Source organism: Podarcis filfolensis (assembly GCF_964270895.1).
Source record: "Podarcis filfolensis genome assembly, chromosome: Z".
Lineage (NCBI taxonomy): Eukaryota > Metazoa > Chordata > Lepidosauria > Squamata > Lacertidae > Podarcis > Podarcis filfolensis.
Window position 1 is genome coordinate 12,934,259 of NC_139617.1, and position 16,221 is coordinate 12,950,479.

At 42.2% G+C, this 16,221-nt stretch overlaps 1 long non-coding RNA gene across 2 annotated transcripts in view; it reads left to right on the forward strand.

Annotated features, from left to right (window-relative positions):
* Positions 1-16,221, forward strand: part of LOC310754361 — a 51,505-nt gene that overhangs the window by 11,948 nt on the left and 23,336 nt on the right. Inside the window, exons 2-3 of one of the 2 annotated variants that reach the window (XR_014543750.1) lie at positions 11,706-11,789; positions 13,372-13,426. This is a non-coding gene — a long non-coding RNA (uncharacterized lncRNA). Of the gene's footprint in view, positions 1-11,705; positions 11,790-13,371; positions 13,427-16,221 lie in introns of those variants that run through there. The other variant, XR_014543749.1, reaches the window with a different exon arrangement.

The window sequence follows — 16,221 nt, forward strand, 5'->3', positions numbered from 1 at the left end:
TAAATGCTAAGTGTGGAAATCACACACACACACACACACACACACACACACACGGGTGGTAAATAGTGAGGTCAAAAGGGGGGGGGATGCAGTAAATAAATGAATTGATGATGATGATGATGATGATACAAATCCTCCTGTTGAAATAAATCATTCAATACATGTTAGAACAAGCATCTAATTTCCCTCTTTGCTCTCTTCTAGTTATTCTTCTGTGATGCACTGTTATTCTTGGTCAGATTTTTCAAATCAAACAAGTAAGAAATAACTTGGCATCCTTTGATCTAAAAAAAAAATCACCAATATAAAATTGTTTGGACATGCTGATAAAAAAACCAAAAAAACTTGACATCACATATCAGCTTCACATCTTTTATTCTTTTTCATAAAGAAATCCCAAACAGGATAAAAAATAATTGATCAAATAAACACGGCGACGTGTATAAAGGGCATAAAACTTTAAGGCACTGAATAATTTGAGGATTATTCTAGCAACAGCAATAATTTACACTACCCAAAAGTGATGCTGTATTTTTATGATGCTCTGATCTTCACGCCAAGGGCCAGGCTATAAAGAGGCATGTTCCAAGAACAATCAAAGATTGTTAACACTGGCATGATTGATTGATTGATTGATTGATTGATTGGTTGGTTGGTTGATTGGTTGATTGATTGATTTATCCATCCTTTCTGCTCATTGTTGACCCTTCTCTTAACAGACTGGGAGGGCTGGGAGCAGAGGAACCAATAGAGGCAGATAAGGAGACATTTGTGGGGTAACAAAAACAAAAACACGTAGGAGATGGACCGTGCTCAATGAGCAACAGAGAATTCCCACTGCTATCCCAATGGGGAAGGGTCATATTGAGGCCCACATCCAGGTTGCTTTTTTATTATTATTTGTAGGGGGAGATATTTCACTGCTGTACATGTATGGGTGGGAATAGGGAAGGACAGATCTGTTAATTTTGGTTTCTCTCCACCCCCAATTCTAAGTTCAGTTTCCTACATTTGCACATCAGCCTCAGAATTTCTACCAATCTACCAAATATTTGTATGCAATTTTGCTTCTCCAAAGCAATTTCCCCAATATATACTGCATTTCTGTATATTTTCACTAATATATGCACATATATATGCATATTTACCCCAAACAACAACAACAGCTGGCCAAACAACTGCATTGTAAAAACTGAAGAGGTGCAATTTTTGAAGAATGGCTGTGTTTGGGTTTACATATTGTTTTGGAAAGTGTAAATAAAATTAAGGAACTGGAAACTGCACCAAATGGCACTTACTTCAATTCCAGGATTAATATTAAAAGTTATGCCAATACTTTTTCACATGTCATTCTGACAAAAGTATAAGCTGATTCCATGCTGTTAAAAGTGCTCATTTGAAAGAGTGTGTGCTTCTTAATTTGTACAGATCAACAACTGTACCTCCCTTGAACGTTAGACATTGAGAGCTAGTGTGGGGAGGAGGCTAGAGTGTTGCACTAGTACCTGAGAGATCAGGGTTCAAATAGCCACTCAGCCATGAAGTTCACTGTGAGACCTTGAGCCAGTCGCTACCCTAGCCTAACCTATAACACCGGGCTATTCTGGGGTTCAAATGAGGAATGGGACAACCATGTACACCGCCTTAAGTTCCTTGGAGAAAAGGGTGGGATACAAATACAATAAACAAATGAACTGGATAACATTTCAGTGTACTGCTCAACTATTTGTGTACACAGGTACAGAGATTGTACACTCATCGAATGTAACATGTGAGCAGAACCCCTCTAGTTGAAAGCTGAAACAGAATCGAGGAGTGGGATACAATGGAGAGTAAACATCCACACAAATAATGCAGGGATGGGAAAGCTGTATCGCTCCAGCCATTGGCAGTCATTGACCATCAACTATCCTTGCTGGCTGTCTTGGATGGGGGTTTCTCAACAACTGGAAGACACAAGTAGAATCATAGAATCAGGGGGGGGGGTGTGCTGAGTTCAATCCCCTGCAATGCTGGAATATGCAGCTATCCCATATGGGGATCGAACCTGCAACCTTGGCATTATCAGAATGCTCTAACCAACTGAATACTGGACTCAATGGACACACAATCTGACCTGGTATATTACAGCTTTCATATAAAGCAAAGGTGACCAATCCAACAATCGCTGGCAGGCAAGCATCCTGATAAGCAGCAAGGACTCTCCAGCACTTTTATGTAAGTTTATTTACAAGAAAAAAACACCCAGAGCACGGTTAACAGTGTGCTCTCATTAACAGTAGTTGTTCAATCTGACTCGTCGTCCCTCCCCCAGAAGGAAGAACGCCAAAGTCTCGCCTTTCTCCTCCTTCCCTTCCACTGCTCTCTGAGCTTCTCTAATCTCCTAGTGCGGGGACTGAAATGCTGGCCTGTCTCTTCCCCACTCCCAGAAGACACAACCCCTGACTCTGGCTTATCTGCTGGTTGCCTGGCAATGCTCTGGCTGACTTCCAACTCTTCCTCTCCCAGGGAGCTGGCAGTGTCTTTCATGGGAAGGAGGGGGGTTGGGCTGTCTTCTCTAAACTCTGACAGACAGCTCTCCTCTGCAGAGTCGGCCCCTTGCTCGCTTAGTTCAATTTCTGGGGCTGACTCTTCTGCTGCGTCCTGGGGGGGCCACGTTCCTGACAGCCAATGTGTTAACCTCATCGTCCCTGACCACGGGTCATGGTGGCTGGGTTGGATGAGAGTTGAAATCCAGCAATATGTGAATAGGCACAGGTTCCCATACTGGCCTTCAATGACTGGAAATTCCCATCCCTACCTATAGGTGCCAATGATTAAATCTGCAGCATTTAGATGTGCTCTACCAAGGAGATATGCCAGGAGCATTTTCCAAGGAAATCTCTGGAGTTCCATGGATTTCCCATCCCTGACGTAAAGGAACAGAATGGGGGTGCTCCCAGCATCATTTATCCCAGGTCATCAGCAGTTATTGCCCTCTCCTCTCCAGCCTCATTGTTTTCAAAAGTAAGAGACTAGGATTGGAAGGAAGACCCAACATTCCAAAATATGTAACTCCCATTGTTCTGCAATATGGTTAGCAGAATGAAAACTGTATTACAGCTAACCCATCATTTCAACCCAGCACGGCAATATTTCTATATATCCCCCCCCCCCCGAAACACTCTACAATAGGCTGAAAAATGCACTTCCTGCAATGATTCCCCAAGGGAGAAGTTTCTAAAGAAATGTCACTCACAGTGATAAAGAAGGAATATCTCAGCTGTGTGTGTGGCAGAGTTGGGGGGGGGGGGAGACTACCACTTTCACAAACTACATTTATGTGGGCTCAGCTTTCAAAAAATATATCCACACAGCAGTTAGAATTGCCGCAAAAAAAGAGTCTCACAAAACAGTGCTAGGCACAATATACTCCCCTAAAGTGATGTTGAATATTTTTAAGGGCTGGGTTGAATTTATGTGGGCATATATTTCCAGACTGAAAATGGGAGTTTCAGATCCCCAAACATATTGCCATTTTTATACCATTTTGCTCCACTTCACTACAGCTTTTAGCAGTTGCTTTGACTATATATATATAGCTATATATATATATATATATATATATATATATATATATATATATATCATATAGCTAACCATTGGAACAATATATATATATATATATTGTTCCAATGGTTAGCTATATGATCCAGCCAATAATGGATCATCTAGCTACTGTTATGACACCACAGTTTGCAAAGCCAATCAGATCTTCCCAAACTGTAAGACCAAAATTAAAATGAAGGCAGTGCTTCCTGTCCCCTTTTTAAATGAAAAGCAAATAAAAATGGGAGGTTGCCTGTTCTTGATAGGGTTACACACCTTGGGGGTACTTCTGGATCCTTTGCAGTCACTCAAGGGTCATGTGGCCTCACTGGCTCAGAGTGCCTTCCATCAGCTTTGGCTGGTGTCCCAGTTGCGCCTCCATCTGGACGGAGATAGTCTGATTTCTGTTGTTTATGCTCTTGTAACTCTTAGGTTAGATTACTTTGATGTATTATACATAGGGCTACCACTAAAGATGGTTCAGAAGCTCCAGCTGGTGTAGAATTTGGCAGCCAGCTTACTCAGCGGGACATGATGATTTGAGCATATTACGCCAATCCTGCCACAACTACACTGAGTGCCAATAAGTTTCCAGGCCCAATTCAATTTGTGGGTGTTGACCTATAACATCTTAAATGGCTCAGGACCTCATTACCTCAAGGACTGCTTCTTCCTATATGAACTGACCCAGATCCTACGATCATCATCTGAGGTTCTTCTTCATGCACCTCCTCCATGAGAGGTCTGGAACATGGCAAAGTGAGAATGGACCTTTTCTGTGGTGGCCCCCCCACTTACGGAATGCTCTCCCCAGGGAGGCTTGCCTGGTGCCTTCATTACATATATTTAGTTGCCAAGCAAAAATGTTTCTCATCAACCAGGCATTTGGCCAATTAACATTTTTCTAACCTTGAAATGTGTCTGTGGGAGTGGGGGTTAATGGTTTATTTTGTTTTTGCTCCATTGCGTACTTTTCATTTTGCATTTTTATGTTGTGAACTGCCCTGTGATCTTTGGCTGAAAGGCGGTATACAAATTTATTAAATACGTAAATAAACAAACACTTTTGCAAAGGTAATGTACAAAATGCATTATATTGGAGAAATTGCACATATTAATTGAAATGCATGTGCAAATCGATAAGGAAATAGAGAGAACTGAATATTGGGGAAATGAAATACCCCAAACTAACAGATTCCTCCATCCTTGTCCACACATTGCTATCTTTTCTTGTTGAGTTACCAATTGCAATGTATTTTCACCATTGCTTCCTTCTGAGTGCAAGCTCCATATGAGAGCTACCTAAGGAGAAACACCTCTGGAGAAAACAAAACAAGAGCAAGCAGTGGACTCCTTTGAAGAATGGAGATTTCCTGGTTTGAAATCCTATCAAATTAAGGTTCTGATAAAATCTATTGCACATCATTGTGATTACCATATTTTCTCGTGTATAAGACTAGGGGATTTTTTACCAAAAAAAAAAAAAAAGGTTTAAAATGGGGGCTCGTCTTATACACGGGTAGTGCTGAGGGGTGTTTTCTTAATTTGGAGTCCACAGAAATAGGGGACGTCATATACAGGGGGGCGTCTTATACATGAAAAAATATGGTATGTCGGATTGAACTACATTAATTGATTTGTTTTCATAGCCTCGGTTATCAACAAATCAACAGCAATTTAATGTAAGTTAATATTTTCAGCATGAAAGTTAATGTCAAACATTGTCTTAACCAAGTTGTCTAATAAATTAGATTAGATTATGTATAGACTCAGGTTTCAATAACAAGCATATGTCATCTTCAAATACTCTGATATTGCAAACTATTTTGCATTTTACTTTTTAAGAACTGCTTGTTAATCATCCAAGAGGTAAGTTGTTTGCATTTCCATCCAACATTGTTTAAAATATGTGTGATGTGGACAGTTTCTGATCCATTCAAGACATTCATCATATTGATGTCCCCATTCAATTTTGGGGGAGGGGAAGAGAAATAAGCAAAAGAGAGCTGAAATAATAAATTATCCTGTGGTATAATCTTTAAGCTGCGAAAAGCAATACCTTAAGGCTTGCATGCATTATAATTCATTCTGTGCAACCTGGATGGAATGATCATGATGGAAAGGCGTCATTAACTTGGCTTGACCAAAAATGAAATAATATATTGTTGCAGCAAGTTGGATAGAGCTGTGTTTGATGTTTACAGGTTACTGTAGACCATTCATTTAAAAGATGCCGTAGAAATGGCACCAAAAGAAGGGGTGGAGGGATAAATAAATCAATTTAGCCTGGGAATTGCTAGTGTGAAAGTTCAACCTGTATCCCAATTATTCAAAAAGGTTCTGTGACATTTTAACCATTTCATAGATAGTGGCATGTCATAAGCATCAGCCTATTTCATCTCATGCATGATATGGATTCATCCTGTAGTTCAGCCACCGCCTTTTAAAATGGGAGCCCTGAGTAACAAGTTGAATCAGTGTCAATACCCTGGAATCTAGGAGGTCAAGTTTAAATTTCTAAACCATGTCCACTATCTGTTAGAAACTTCCTGTGATTTCAGATGTCTAGGAGATTCCTGGAGATGGGTTGTAAAGCACTAGAAAGTTGCTATTTCTGTATAAATATTCTCTATTTGTGGCTGTAGGAATATTGAAGTCTTTCCAGTCCACTATATCAAGTTCTAAGAAGAGATATCTGAACATCAGTTTTCAGACAGATTGTTGTTATTGATATGTCATGTAAGATGCTTTGCCATGAATAGTAGTCATACTGGTATGATTACTTTTAGTAGTAATTAAGATATAGCAGAAAGTGTCAGCATTTGCATTTGTGACTGGAAGAATGTTGTGGCATCAATATTTGATTTGTAAAGATGATTTTTCAGTTAATAGCCAATAGTACCATCTATACTGAGATTAGATTATACTATTGGCTATTGACTGAAAAATCATCTTTACAAATCAAATATTGATGCTACAACATTCTTACTGAGAATACTGAACTTATACTGAGATTGGGACACAGGTGGCACCGTGGTACAAACCACTGAGCCTCTTGGGCTTGCCAATCGGAGGGTTGGCAGTTCAAATACATGCAATGGGGTGAGCTCCTGTTGCTCTGCCCCAGCTCTGCCCCAGAGTTTTTCGTCTTACGAGGCATTCCTCTTGCGGGGCACCACTGTAGTTGCCTTTGACTGGACTTAACTGTCCAAGGGTCCTTTACCTTTTAACTTACTGAGATTATTATAATGTTATACTGAATTTATTACTATACCTCTATCAGGAATATTTTAGCTGTTAAGTTGCTATAGTTTACTTCACTTAAAAATAAAGTTATGACAGTATTGATATGGGTGAAGGTACACCAAAAGATATACACCAAGATCAGACAGTGAGGATATGAGACAAATAGAAACTGAAATAATTCGCTAGGTATACCTTGGAGTATGTAGTCAGAAAGGACCACCACTTGTTGCTAGCAGCTGCTGGGGCTACAAGTGGGGAACTTACAAGTTTGAACTCTGCTATTTCCTGTAGCGAGCTACTCAGAGATGCAGATCAAAGGGCTATGTCTTTGGACTACAATTCCCATCATTTCTGGCTGATGGCCATGATACCTGAGGAGTCCAACAACATTGGGGAAGGATAGTAAGATATTAATAGAGCATCAGCTTTGCATGCAGAATATTCAAACCCTGGCATCTCCAGGTAGAGCTAGGATTGTCCTCTCTCTGAAATCTTGGAGAGCCTCTGCCAGTCAGTGTAGACAATACTGAGCTTGATGGACCAATGGTCGAATTTGGTATAAGGCAGCTGCTTGGTAGACTCCCTTCAGGCCCTGGTGCCATGGATACATGCCTCCTGGTATGCATCCTTGCTAGTTTCCTGGGCTGCCAATATTCCTGCATCCCAATTCCAAACAGATGTGTTTCGTTGGGGTAAATTGTCAAAATATTTCTGGGAAAAACAAAAACAAAGAAACACAATGATACATTTACCATCCAGATCACCTGGAGTTTTAAAATGCATTTGTTGGAAACCTGCCACAATGGACTATCGATCTGCTTGCATGAAAAGCATACATAGGCAACTAAGGTTGAACTTGCCTTAGAAAAGGAGGGATGTTTGAGAACATCCAGGCTTTCCGTGACATGACGTGATTCCAGTACTTTGTTTTACCAAGCTTCTTGTTAATTTGAGATTGTGTTTAGTGTGTCTGTCACTATAAACCACAACAACATTTAGGCTGTATGGCCATTTACCCAGGGGAAAGTTAGGGCCCTCAGATAGAGGTTAAGCATGGCAATCCTCTGGAATGCACTCTCCTTTGAAAATTAGCTTGATTTGAGTTGAATATGTATGCTTTTCATGTACAGAACTCAAAAATCCATTGTTGCAGGGTTTTCAAAGGAGTCCCTTTTTTTTAACAACCTCCCACGGCTGAAGACTAAGCAGGAAACTACAGTACATCATTCATCAAACAATGTGGAACAAATTACACATGCCCTCATTAGCAATTACCTGAGAAACCTTCCTTCAGCCTACTTTACGCAATAATGACAGCTAATAATGGGTTCCATGACATGGCTGACCTATGAATGACTTCACACAAAGCTGTTCAGTAACCTTTAAAAACATAATTATACCTCCCTTTCCAGTGTACACTATTATTTCAGTGAATGTGAAGCACACAGATCTTGCTATGCATGCCACTTGAATTGGCGGTTATCTTGAATTCTGATAAAACTCACAGTATGTCCACTATGCATAGGTTTAAGCCTCAGATCAGTAGAAGATGCATAGGCACTTCATACTTTCTAGACCTTGTCCAAAGTACACAAGGATGGGACCTTGTCCAGTCACCTCCCAACATACATTCCTTTAAGCAGCCAAAGGAAAACCTGAAGTCCAACATGATGATCAGTTAAGGAAAATGTAAATGTAACAACTATAATTGAAGTAAATGTAGCAACTATAATTGAAAATATATATCTGCATTTGACACCAGTAAGTGCAGTAATGATGTACAGTAGAGAAGAAATGGGAGACCCATGTGGCCGCTGGACTACAGCTCCTATCATCCATGGCCTTTGATAGCACTGGCTGGGGCTGATGAGAGGTGGAGCCCCACATCATCTGATGAAGCACATGTTTTTCTACCCATGGTATATAGAGCAATGGGGATATCATCAATGCAAAGGCAAAGGAACATAAGAAGATCCCTGGTACCTCAGACCAAAGTCTGCAAAGCCCAGCATTCTTTCTTCAAGCCGATCATGGGAATCTCACATTCAGATGTGTAACTAGGGGTTGGTGAAACTGGAACCCACTGGTGGCAGAGGCCCAGTGTGTGTGTGCATGAGCACGCGTGCACACACACAAACAAAAATAACCCCATATCTCAGACAATGGAGAGTATGTGCTGCTGCTGTCACTGTGAGAGAAGCTTCCCGTCTCGCACCATGGCACAAAGGCTTGCAAAAAATAAATAAAAATGCCTTTCTTTCTTGCCTTGCCCTTACTCCAGATGTTTCAAGTACTTGGGTTGCATAAAATATAGTAGTTTGTAATGCGGCTATTGCAGTAAATATTTTTTTTCTGGGGGGAGGCCCAACCAATACAGCTCCCTGTGAAGGGTGCAAGGGACACTGGGTATACCTCTGTCCACATATAGGACGTGAGCACAATAGCTCTCTTGTGGTCCTTTACAACTGGTATTCAGAGTGACACTGCCTCTGATACTGAAGGTAATATAGCCATCATCACTAGTAGCCACTGATGAGCAGGTGAAGTGGTAGAAGTCCAAAATATACTTTTACACATGAGAACACTCCAATGTATTAAATTCCCCTTGCTGGTCCTGGAACACACAACACAAAAATATCAGTTTTGATCAGAGAGTGCAAGTAATCTGATGAGTCTCTTGAATGACTTCAAAGAATGTAATTTCAAAATGTTGTGATGCAGTATCAAAAGAACATGGAATGTGTGCTTCCCCCACCCTTATATTTAGAACCAAACTTCATTTGCTTTTTCAATCAGCCAGCCTGACATTCCTTCTCCAGCTAAACCCAGCAGTGTGAGCATATGCCCCAGTCTCCCCCATCCACATGCACACTATTCATTCCTCTTAAAAGTCTTTTAACAAGGCCTACACTTAAATATTCTCTTTTTGGATCCAGTAGGAGCCTTCAAAGCCGATTATCTTGAAAAGGCTATATGAATCTATAGTGAAATATTTATGGTAACTTGTCACCAGCACCTTCATATTGCAATATTTCTTTTTGTTGTCCATCCTTCTTCCTCTGCTTAATGACAGTTATTCCAGTGGTAGTGAAGAAGTCCATGTGCTGGTAATGATGCTCCACTACCCATGTGATTGGGATATAAGATGGTTCCTGTCATTTTCCTTTCACTCAAAGATGAAGGTGGGTAAAAAGGACTGTCTACTTAAGTATTTATAGGCAGTGTTTGTTTTTCCACAACAACAGTGATAACAGCCTGACACATGCCAGGAATATTATTGAAGCAAATTTGCACATTATCTAGAATGGGAAAAAATTATACTGAATAATTCATCTTGCTCTAGCCAGTGGTGTGGCGCTTTGGAGTAATTATTGTGTATAATGACATCACTTATCCTCTCCTTTCTACAAAGTGGGCTGTATGCAACATTGTCTACTAGTGCAAGGGATCTTGTGCTAGTGATGGGTAAATTTTGATGTTTAAATGTTGCACAACAGAGGAATCAAATACAATGGTCGCACAAGCAGAAACTTGTTGAGCAACGGATTGCACAATCTATTGTACAACAAAGTAGTCAGCAACCTGCTTATGCATTTGTGTGTGTGTGTGCGTGCGTGCAACAATGACGTTCTACTTGTGCAAAACATTTCACTAGCAGGATCAGTTTACCACTCTGTGACTTTAAGTTAGTGCTTCATTGGATTCCACCTCTGAAATGTGACTTATGTCCTTGTCATTTGCAGTGATTTTAGCACAACCCTTGAGAAAAAAACTTCAATAAATGGTGGGCTTTCTGTAGGGTGAAGTGTTGTCATGATTCAATAAATAAGTAACAGAAATGGCCATTTCCATTGGTCTGCCTCCACATGGGTGATCTCACTATTTAGTATGTTGGGATGCTCCTAAGTAAATTATTGTGAAGTTAAACCATTTTCTTACATTATTTCAGCACAGAGTTTGAGCAACTGCACAGGAACACGTTCAGACTGAGTAAAGTATTTTCTGGGGAACATTTTCAGTGTAGGGCGGGAAAAAGAGTTTTTATAGACTTGGGTGAGGGCAAAGTGTTTCTTCAAAGATAATAAAAAGTGTACACTTTCATGACTGTTCACTAATGTTTACGGCTTTCTCAGCTAAATAATTCCATACCATATTTTAAAATTTTAACTTCAGTCCTCTTTGTAGAAACAACGACATTGTTGCATAAAATAACTTTTGGCCGTGTGATGATGTCACATTGTAAAAAGCAAAGTGAATTGAGAGCAGGGGCAAGAAGAATGATGGTTTGAAGTAAAAACTGAATTGAAGTAAAAAGAGAATTCCAAAGGAGGTCGCAAAATGAGGTCTGGCTATGTGACGATGTCACAGAAGGGGGAAATGAAGGTACATAAGAGTGAAGGCAAAAAGAGTGCCACTTTGAAGGAGCTGGGCAAAAGCTGCCACCAGCTGATTTACAGAGATAATTGCAATAGAGCTCAAAGCAGAGCATGATAGCGAGGTACACGGAAGGTCTTAGTTTTCCTGAACATCTCTCGGGGGCATCTTCTCTTTTCTCTGGTCCCCACTGCAACAACCATAAAAAGCTTTTTTTTAAGGTGCTGATTAGGAAGATAAAGCCATAATGGAATGGTTATTATTGGGCCTCTTAGCACACAGTTCTTTCATAATTTCATCTCTTTTGCTCAATGACGCCAGAGAGAGAGAGAGAGAGAGAGAGAGAGAGGGAGGGAGGGAGAGAGAGAGAGAGAGACTTAACTCAAAGCTAAATGTATGCTTTTGGGCAACATCGTGGCTTTCCTGAAAGCCACTTTCCCTTATTGTGAACTTCACTAAAACACAATGGTGAGTAACTGTTCTGCTTTTCTTACTAGGTCTAAATTGAGCCGCTTCTGAAATAAGCAATAAGAGAATGTCAAGTCTTAAGTGAAAGCAAGTCCCTGAAGAGTGATTTGAAGGTATAGTCTGCTATTAGAGGAAGCCAGATATTAGACATAATAGTAGAGATACCTTTTGAAAGTCTAGGATTGTCTCAATATTTGTGTGCATGTGTGTTGAAGAAAAGTAGAGTTTTTGAAAGGGTTGCACATAATGGGTTGATCTCAGTGAAAAATGTGGGGGCGGGGGACGATGACACACAGGCTAGAATTACCTGGAGGCCTTTGCAGAATGTGTTTCTTGTCACATCTGCTCTTGAAATTCCCATATCTCCCAGCAAAAAAAAGAAAAAAAAACAAAGTTCCATCTGGGTTTCTTCGAGTTTGCCCAGTAGAACCCCAGATCATGTTTTAATCTTTAATCAATAGTGTATCTTGCCTTCTGGGAGTGTGAATCAGATGTGCAAACTGCAAATGCAGCAAGAACAGCTGCTGGGAGGCTTGGCTAGTTTTGGATAAGAGCAGCGAAGAAGTCTTTGCTTTCTGGGAGAAGTTATTTCTCCATTAACTGAATGTTACTCAGAGCTTTCATATGCTTGATGGTACCTTTCTGAGTAGGCCCATCCTTCCTTCCTTCCTTCCTTCCTTCCTTCCTTCCTTCCTTCCTTCCTTCCTTCCTTCCATCTCTCTCTCTCGCTCTCTCTTTCTTTGTGCGTGCATATGAGAGAGAGAGAGAGAGAGAGTGCACAGATGGAAATATTTCAGAGGGAGGGGGTATTGTTTGAAGTTTCTTGATTATTTCACTCAAGCGAATGACCACATTTGCCTCTGTTTTAACTGTAGCTCCTGATATTATTTTGGTTTTTAACCAGGGCCACATTCCCTTTCAGGCAATCTTCAAACAGCCACCAAACAAACAAACAAACAAACAAACAAATTTGTGTACCTGTATTCATCTGTAGTTCTCAGAGTGTTTCATAGCATATAAATAAGAGATAAAAAGACAAAATAAATGCCTGTACAGTAGTGGGTGGGGCCGAGGCAAAAGGGAGTGGAACTACTAACATAGATCTTAATGTGTATTGGAAGCTAATTTCTGCACATGCTTACTCACCCTTCTCTATCCTCCATCCAGACAAGTAAGAGGCCTAAATCAGACTTCCAGGACACCTTTCAGTCAGGCAAACATACTCAGGAACATATATTCCTTTGATAATGGAATCGCTCCCACAGAACTTACAAGTGCACCTCCACAAATTTGCTTTAGGTACAGTAAGGGGGTGATTTTAGTAACAATTTTAACATACTGTGGAGGAGTCATACGTAGTGGCTGCATTGAAATGAGCACTATTGTGCTCATGCCCAACTTGTGGGCTTCCCGTAGGCATCTAGGTGGCCGTTGTTGAAACAGAACGCTGAACCAGATCTGTTCAGGCAGGGATCTTTTTTTATGTTTTGTAAATCTTCATATTATTGCTGTCAAAATGTAACCAACAATGCACAACCCTGTTATGGAGAAGCATCATTTGAACTCTTTGGGCATCTTTTCTTCATGAGAATAGGGAAACTGTTGTTGGAACTCACTCTAAAGTGTGCCTAACTGGCTTCAGTGCCAGCCCATTGCTTTACTTTGAGCCATGTCTTACCAACAATCTCTTTCCAGTAATTGTGCTTGTCCCCACAAAGTCAAAGAATTCAAGAGAAGCAGAGAAGGGGGTCTGAATACTGACCCCCCTTGCCGCTTCTGTTGGAAAAGGGGTGTGGTTTAAACAGCCTGGTCACCCCGCCTCTTCCCATTGTCCCCTGCTCCTTTCCCTGCAAGGGTTCAGGTGAGTGCAAAACGCCTTGGGGTGCAGCAAGCTTTGGGGAGGGGCTGGGGGGAGGATGCAATGCTAGGGATGCAATTCCTAGGGAAAGAAAGTGGCCACGTGTTCAGTTATGGAAAACTTAATAAATATTTCATACAAAAATAAATAAATAAAATAAATACTCAATGACCTGCCTTTCAAGTAAGTGGAAATGAAGCAGCTGGTTGCCATGGTGAAATTATGATGACACCGTCACTCTGTAGTCTCACTGCTGAAGTCATAAATCAGATTCAAGGGGGGATTTCCTCCCAAGGCCAAGCCTACCAGTTAACAGTGACCTAAAGTTTTCCAGTAAAACATGAAATGGTGCACACGCTACATCTTGTTCGTGCGCTTATCAGGCATGTCCAAAGTCCATTTTGGGGGCCTAATCCAGCCCACCGGTCAGTTTAATCCGGCCCCTGTGGCAGTTTATTTATTTCCTGGGGTAAAATCCTAAAAAAAAAAAAAACCCTCAAATTCAACCCTTAAAGACCTACCCCTACCCCTACCCCCACCCTACCCCTAATCCTAACCTTGCAGTTTTTGCACAAGTCGGTTTAATGCAACCCCTGTGGCAGTTTATTTCCTGGAATGTCCAAGAGAGAGACTTTCAGCACTGTTGCACCCATGCCTACTTGGAAGTAAGTCCTACTGAATTCAGTGGGACTTCCTCCCATGTTGGTGGGATTGTAGCCTTTGCCATTTTTGGAGAGAGCTGCCTGTGTCTGAATAGCAAGTTTAATCCAGCCCCTGTGGCAGTTTATTTCCTGGGGTAAAATCCTAAAAAAACAAACGCTCAACAAATTCAACCCTAAAAAAAGGTTAACAACTTGGGTTGGCTGTTTCGGCGGCCCTCACAGCCCTTCACTTCATCAAATCTGGCCCTCTTTGAAAAAAGAGTGGACAGGGTTACAGTCAAAGAGTTCAAGAGAAGCAGAGAAGCGGGTGCTGGGTGTCTGGAGTTTCATTCTCTCCCATGCTGCAGAGTGTGTGTGACTACTGGATCACATACTCTGTGTGTTGACATTCCATTCTTTGGAAGCGAGGGAACAGAAGGAACTGTGCGCCACTTCCGTCTTCTTTGTTCTGTGTTCTGTTCTGCTGTTCTCTCTCGGAGGGCCCACCCCCCATGGTGCTTCCGTTGGAAAAGGGGTGTGGTTTAAGCAGCCCGGTTGCCCCACCCTTTCCCATTGTGCCCTGTCCCTTTCCCTGCAAGGGTTCGGGTGAGTGCAAAATGCCTACTATAAACGCATGCAGAAAGACAAACGTATTTTACCACCCTACTTCCCATGTGAATCACAACACTATACAACACAATACAATAAAAAATACCTTTATTGGCATTTCAAGTTAAGACCTTCCAAAATGGCTTGAGATACAAAGTCTTTCTTCTTTCTGTTTCCTGTTTCCAAGAGATTTGAATTGGGAGATCCTTTCGATTCTTCATTAATAAGAGGCAGTGGGGTGAGGGAGGCCACGGCCACATCCACACGATTTAACGCGCTATGAAGCCACTTTAAACACTCACGGCTTAAACAACCCCCAAAGACTCTGGGAGCTATAGTTGGAAAAGGGTGCCAAGAGTTGTTAGGGGAGTCCCTGTTTCCTGCCAAGAAGGGAACCCTACCTCTACCCCTACCCCCACCCCTACCCCTCACGCTAACCCTAACTCTAGCCCTAACGCTAACCCTTAAGCCTTAACTAGAGCTACAATTCCCAGAGTTCCCTGGCAAGAAGGGAACCCTAACCCTGCCCCCTAACTAGAGCTGCAATTCCCAGAGTTCCCTGGCAAAAAGGGAACCCTAACCCTAACCCTGCCCCCTAACTAGAGCTACATTCCCAGAGTTCCCTGGCAAAAAGGGAACCCTAACCCTAACCCTGCCCCCTAACTAGAGCTACAATTCCCAGAGTTCCCTGCCAAGGGAACCCCAACCCTACCCCTGCCCCTGACGCTAACCCTAACTCTGACCCTTAACCCTTAACTAGAGCTACAATTCCCAGAGTTCCCTGGCAAGAAGGGAACCCTACCCCTACCCCTACCCTACCCCTAATCCTACCCCTAATCCTAATCCTAATACCTTATTTTTCGCCCCATAGGATGCTCCATCCCATAGGACGCACCTAGTTTTTTTGGGGGGAAATAAAGGAATTCACCCCTTTATTTCCCCCCCAAAACCAGGTCAGGGAAACCAAACCAGGGCGGGGAACAGCGGTATGGCGGCGCTGCGCCTCCCCGCTGTCCCCCGAGCTTGTGGGGCTGGCCAATGTCTGCCCGAAGCGTGGGGCGCTCTGCTTCAGCGCGCCCCGCGCTCCGTGCAGCAGGCTGCTATCCGCAGCCTAGGGAGCCCTGCGGGAACTCCCGCGGGCTCCCCAGGCTTGCTGATAGCTTCCTGAAGCCTGGAGAGCGAGAGGGGTCAGTGCACACCGACCCCTCTTGCTCTCCAAGCTTCAGCGAAAGCCTGTATTCGCCCGTAACAAGTCTCCGTCCCCTTAACCACCTACAGTTCCCAGAATCCCTGAGGGGAAGCCATGCCTGTTTAAAGTAACTTCATAGCAGTTCCAGTGGTGCACCTAATGTGGCCTAATGTTCCCTCCCTCATTTTCTTCTCTCTCCCCACTGCCCCATCACTTGCAATGCAGCAGATGTCTGCCTGCAGTCTCCC